Raw genomic sequence first — 7047 nt, forward strand, 5'->3', positions numbered from 1 at the left:
ATGAATGTATAAAGATTGATTTGTGAGGATTTACAAAGGACACCTGTTAGATCACTGACTTTTTTCTGCAGTGGTACACTAGTCTGATGTCCACAGACTTCACAGGTTTTCCTGGATATGCGTGAGGTTATATAGGGAAGATGGACTGTGGGTTAGATAGTTCACAAGTTATTTGTAACTCCAACTCTTCCTTGTTAGTCCTTGACTATGTAACTGAATGGAAGTGAATGAAAATGACTAACTCCGAATCCACTCTCCTTTGTAAATCATTGCCAAGTTTTACCACTTGAACAAATTACTTAACAAACACCACATCGTAGATCAAGATACAGGCATGTGGTATCACGTTAAAATTGAAAAATGTTGCATGATCCTCACAAAAAAATAAAGGAAAAAGTAACCAGTGAATATTTTTTGTCATTATATTCTAAAACAGCATGAAACAGATGATTAGAGTCATGAGTATTATACTTAAAAAAACCCAACAGGTCCCAACAGCTATTTTTTTAGTGGATATAATTAAAGAGTATGGATGGAATTTTGGAACTGTCGATATTATGATGAGGTGCTACTTTATGCAAAACGTGATTGAGCATATACCTTGGGCACTTTTGCTACCAGTGCTAATCATTTGTACTGGTACATTCATCATGTCTTAAAAAATCTACTTTGCCCACCAGCACATTCTTAAAGATAGTTGCATGACTGAGCAATTATGTCATCCTTGCAGAGAACTCATGGTATTAAATTAACATCGTTTCTTGTAATAGGTTCTGTTATTCCCAAGCCTATGTCCCTTCCATAGTTTCTTTCTCCTATCATCCTCCTGCCCAATTCTGTTTTCCACCGCCAGAGACTGGCTGGAAGGACAGGGGATGCAAGTGGGTTCCAAGGAGCATGTGGTCCATTCCATGATGCACGACAGACCCACAGGTGAATCTGCAGCAGAAACGGCTTAGAGCTGAAGGTAGGAAGGTCAGAGCAACAGCCAAGTCCAAGGGAGCAGTGTCTTAGAGGCATCATGGAACTAAGTGACAGCGTCTGGGTGGGGATCGGATCAAACCAGGAACCAGAATGCTGAAACAAGAGGGAGGCAGGAGCAGCGTAATGACTGCACCACTGGATCTGTAACGCTGAGAGAAGGGGTCTGGAGCAAGATGGAAAATCTTAGAGAAGAGTTTCCTTACATGAATTGTGTATACTTAGGAGATCAACACTAACTCTTTTTAATTAAAATCACCGGCAAGCTCTCATAACTCTCTAGAAGGAAACATTTTAATTTAATTATTGATTTTTTAATAGCTAGGAGTTCATTCAATAAATAATTATGTAATAAGTGTATTGAGCCTTAAAATAGTAAATTCTTGTAATAATTGTTTCCTGCTTGTTATCAGCTGGGGATGAGGTAGGTGTATGTGAGGGGGTGCTCTACCAAGCGTTTGTTGTTGCTGTTCTTTTTGTTTTTGTTTTTCCTGTGGGGAGAGGAAGACATGGAGGAGAAAGTAAGGATGGAGGGGAAAGGGTGGCAACATCCTAAAGACATGGGGCAGAAGACCCCCAGTATTCTCTTGTTTGTCTGCATTGAGTAGATCACATGGGTACCAACTCACTGGAAGATTCCCTGAATTTCTGCAGCATTGCTGAAGTGTCAACCAGCCCCAGCACTCAGAATCAACCCCCTACTATTTTATATTTTAATGAAAATAAAATTTACAGTTATATGCACTGATTTAGGTATGTAATTCTATGAGTTTTGACAAGTGTAAACACATATGTGATCATTTACCTCAATCAAGAGATAGACTTTTCATCACTTCATGTCCACTTCCAGTCAATCTCCACCCCACCCTGATAGCAACGGTCATGCTGATTTTTGCCACCATAGGTTAATTTTGTCTCTCCTCCAACTTCATACGCTTGGAGCCATAGAGTACGTACTGTTTTGTATCAGGCATCTTTTGCATAATACAGTGATTTGGAGATTCATCTAGACTGGTGCATGTATCATTAATTCATTCTGATTTTATTGCTGGGTCACATTAATTTGTGTGAGTACACCACAATTTATTTATCCATTCTCTTGATATATGTTTGGAATATTTAAAGTTTTTGGCCTTCATGGCTAAACCTGCTATAAATATTCTTACCAAAGTCCTTTTATAGAGATATATTTTTATATTCCTTAAAAATATAAAAAAGTAGCTGAATTGCTAGGTCATAAAGTAGATATAGAGTGAACCGTATGAGAAATAGCCAATGCATTTCCCAAATGGTTACTCTCCCACTTGAAATTGAAATGTTCGAGAGATCCAAGTTGTTCCACACTTTGTAACATTTGGTGTTGTTACCGTTTCTAATTTTTTCCATTGCAGTAGAAATCCTATTGTGCTTTTGATTTGCATTTCTCTGATGACTAATGATGTTGATCACCTCTTGATATGCTTATTCATCATTCATATGTCTTCTTTAGAGAAGTGTCTGTTTAAATCAATTACCCATTATGTAAAATTGGATTTAATAGTCTTTGCTGTTGTTGTTTTTTATTGGGTTATAGTGGGTCTCTATAAATTGCATGTGTGTGTATATATGTGTATATTATATTTAATGTGAAACTAACCTTACATTCCTGGTATAACTCTCCCATGAGTTTGATGTATTATCTTTTTTTAATATACACATATATACATTATGTTATATACATATGTACAGTATATTATATACATACATATACATTATACACACACACGTATATAATTTGTATATATTCTGCCAGATACATGTATTGCAAATGATTTTTCCCAAACTGTGAAAAAATTTCTTAATTTTGATCAAGTTCAATTTATCATTTTTTTCTTTTAAAATTAGTACTTTATTTTATCCTCTCTGAGAGATCTTTGTCTACCCCTAGACCAGAAAGATATTCTGTGTTTTCCTAGCAGTGCTATAGTTTTGCCCTTCACATCTATGATTTGTCTCAATTAATGTTTATATTTGGGTTTATTTAATTTTGTTTATGCTTATTCAATTCTCCCGACACCAATCATTTAAAAAGCTTCATTTCGCACAGGGAATTGTCCTGAAATCTTTGCTAAATATCAGCTGACTGTTTATGTTTGGAACTTTTTGTTTATCCTTACATCAATATCACACTCTCCCGATCTCTGTATATCTTAAAAATCTGGTAATTGTGCCTGCCAAATTTGTTCTTCTTTTGCAATATTAGTTTGGTTATTCTCGGGTCTTTGTGTTTGCATACGAAATTTAGAACTGGCCTGTCTATTTCTGTAGAAAAATATTCTGGCATTATGATTAAGCTTATATTAGCTACATAGATCAAGTTAAGGAGAAATGATGTCTTAACAATATTGTCTTTTAATACCTGAACATGGTGTATCTCTTCATTAATTTGTATTCTTTAATTTCTCTTAATATTTTATTCTTTTTGGCATAGCCGACTAAAATATCTTTTGTTAAATTAAGTATTTTAGGCTTTTAGATGCTGTTAAAATTGGAATTGTTTTTAGTGTGATGTCCCAACTAGGCATTGCTAGGATACAATTAATTTTTGTTTTTTGACCTTAAAACTTCACTTATTAAGTATAGCAATGTTTTTCAAGGGTTTCTGTGTAAACAATTATGCCCTTTATGAATGAAGATAGTTTTTATTCTTCTTGCCAAATCTTAGTGCTATTTATTTCATTATCTTGTATTACTGCACTGAGTAGGACTTTAGTAAAATGGTGAATAGATGGGGTGATAGTGAGTATCTTTGATTTGTTTTCAACCTCTAGGGATGGTGGTTGGGGTGGAAACATTTGATACTTACCCATTAAGTATGATAACCATAGGGGCGCCTGGGTGGCTCAGTCGTTAAGCCGTCTGCCTTTGGCTCAGGGTGTCATCCCAGAGTCCTGGGATCGAGCCCCACATCAGGCTCCTCCACTGGGAACCTGCTTCTTCCTCTCCCACTCTCCCTGCCTGTGCTCCCTCTCTCACTGGCTATCTCTCTCTATCAAATAAATAAATAAAATCTTTTAAAAAAAAAAGTATGATAACCATAGGTTTTTTTGTGGGTAACTTTTACCAGGTTAAGAAAGTTATCTTCTAATTGTAGTTTGTTAAAGTTCTTTTTAAAAAAAATATGTATGAGTTTTGAATTTTCTCAAATAATTTTTCTGCATCTAACGAGATACTTTTGTATTTTCATGTTATGAATTATATTGATTGAATTTTAAATGTGAAACCAACCTTACATTCCTGGTATAAGCTAATACTTTGTTGAAGGTTTTTGCATCTATGTTCATAAGGAATATTGTTCTATATAATTATTTTCTTGTAAACTCTGTCAAGTTTGCATATCAGTACTAAGGTGATCTCATATTTTGGATAGTGGTTCCTTCTCTTCTATTTTATGAAGAAGTTCACATGGGATTAATATTATTTCTTTCTTAGCTGTTTGATAGAATTCACCAATGGAAACATCTGGGCTTAGAGTTTTCCTTGTGGGAAGGTTTTCTTTTCTTTAAATTTCAAAGTCGATGTCTATAGTAAATATCGGACTGTACTTATTTTCCCTTTTTTTCTTAGATTGTTTTCAGTATATGATATCTTTCAAGGAATTTGTTCCTTTCATGTAAGCTGTTGAATTTTTTTTACATTAAATTGATTGTAATATTCCCTTAACCTTTTAATTTCTGTTAGATGTATATTGACATCCTTTCTTTAATTCTTGATTTTGATAATTAGGTTTCTCTCTTCCTTCTCCTTGATTATTTCTGTTAAGGGTTTACTAATTTTATTATTCTTTTCAAAAACTTAAACTTTGGCTTTGATAGTTTTTTGTATTGTTTTCATATTTCTATTTTCATTGATATATGCAATTATTTTATTATTTCTTGTATTTGTTTTGAGTTTAATTGGAATTTTTTCTGCCTTCTCAAAACTAAACCTTAAATTAATTGTTTTATGTCTTATTTTTAAGTAAACTTTTACATATACAAGTTTTCCTTTAAATCCCTTTTAGCTATATTCCCCTTCTAAATTTTGGTATGTAGTATTTTCATTGTTCAGTTAGAATATTCTTTTATGATTTCTTCTGGACCTGTGGATCTGGGGAAGTCTTAATCTTCAAATATTTGGAACTCTTCTGGACATATTATCACTGTTAATTTCTAATGTAATACCTTAGTTATCAAAAATATATATTCTATATGATTTCAATTGTTTACACTACACATTAGATAATAATCCCTGAGAGATAGGGGAGAAAACCTTAAGATTAGTACTAAAATTGTCCCTGATTATTGTCCTTAAAAAGTCCCCAGGGTTTAGCACATAGAGAGGAAATACAGATAGAGTCCAGCAGAATCCTTGAATTCAGGAAATAAAGTTGGAAGTTGGAGGAGAAAAAGGAGGATTGAATTTGCAGGTCAGAGTATAAAAAAGAAAAAAGTTTTACAGAAAAGACCTACAGAGATCCACAGAGGGTTTCCTTTGAATATTTATTGAAGTATGGAGCTGCCTGTATGTTAAGAAAATATCCAAGATTGTAGAAAAAAGTTACCTTAGAGTATTAGAAGTATAGTATCCAGAGAACATGCAAGGGTAGAAAAAGTATATTTCAGCTATACTGAAAAACCTCGTAATTCACTGGGCATTGGGTAGAGTACCCAGAATGCTCTTGCCACAGTGGTGAGGAATCATTAACAAAATTCTTTTCTGCTTCTTGTCAAGAAATCTTAAAAGCAAAACCTGAAAGGACCAAAGTATTTCCAAATAGCTTAACTGCATTACAAAATGCAGCTCAAAAATGTTATTAGCTATACAAAATATATACAGTACTCCACAGGGTAAAACTAACAAATTCTTTCTTCTGATCAAGATTGCTGGGCATATAAAAAGCAAGCATGTAAAAAGCATTGCTACCCATAATAAGAGGAAAAATAAATCAAACTAGATTGACCCAGAATTGACATAGGTATTAGAATTAGCAGATAAAGACATTAAAACACTTATATGTATTTGATATACTCAATATTTTGGTTGAAAGATGTGAAAGTATAAAAAAAAAAAAAAGAAAGATGTGAAAGTATAAAAAATTATTCAAACCAAATTTCCAGAGATGAAAATTACAATGTCTGAGATAATAGAAGGCCAATTAGGAATTGCAGCAGAAAACATTAGTGACCTGAAGATATAGCAATAAAAATTATCCAAAAGGAAACACAAAAAGAAATTAGAAAAATGTAAAGAACAGTGATCAGTGGGACAACTTCAAGTGGCCTTACATATGTGTAATTGGAGTCAGCAAAAGAATGGAGGAAAGAAGACATATTTGCTACAATGGCTAAAAATTTTTCAAAAGTTATAGATAATAATCCAACAAAGGAGATAATATGGATTCACAAAAATACTCAAGTATCCAAAAGATGACAAAGATAGAAAAAGAGAAACAAAAACATATGGGAAAAAGAAAGCAAATAGCAAAATAACTTCCATCTAATCTCATCAGCAATCATGTTAAATGTAAATAATCTGAACACTCCAGTCTAAAAGGCAGAGATTGTCAGATTGGATATTAAAGCAAGACCTAACTGTATGATATTAAACAATTCTAAATACAGAAGCAATTCTACAAAATATAAAAGCTATGATTAGAGCCCAGAATGCAAATATTATAACTCTTGTCAATATAGATGCAATTCTATGATAAAAAAAAAAACCTGGGAGAGAATGTGAAGGCAAAGTAGGAGAAACTGGAAGTGCACTAATTAATTTTATTATAATAGTACCTCAATTGATGCCTTCAAAAGCTTCTAAATCAACCTATAAAAGTTCAAATATAATAATTAAATCAATAAATAAAAATACAATAAATATGATCAAATTTTAGTGTGTAAAACTCTCCAATGCTTTCTTTAAGTGCTTATTCTCAGATCTTATTTCAACAGATTCTGACTCAGGTTTTTGGTCTGGGCTCAGGAGTATGATTTTTCAACAATTATCTGTGGTATAACAGGGATGTCGATGGTGTCTTTGTGTTACACT

The sequence above is a fragment of the Ursus americanus genome, chromosome 13, assembly GCF_024610735.1.
Source record: "Ursus americanus isolate L20-20 chromosome 13, mUrsAme1.1.p, whole genome shotgun sequence".
NCBI classification, from domain to species: Eukaryota; Metazoa; Chordata; class Mammalia; order Carnivora; family Ursidae; genus Ursus; species Ursus americanus.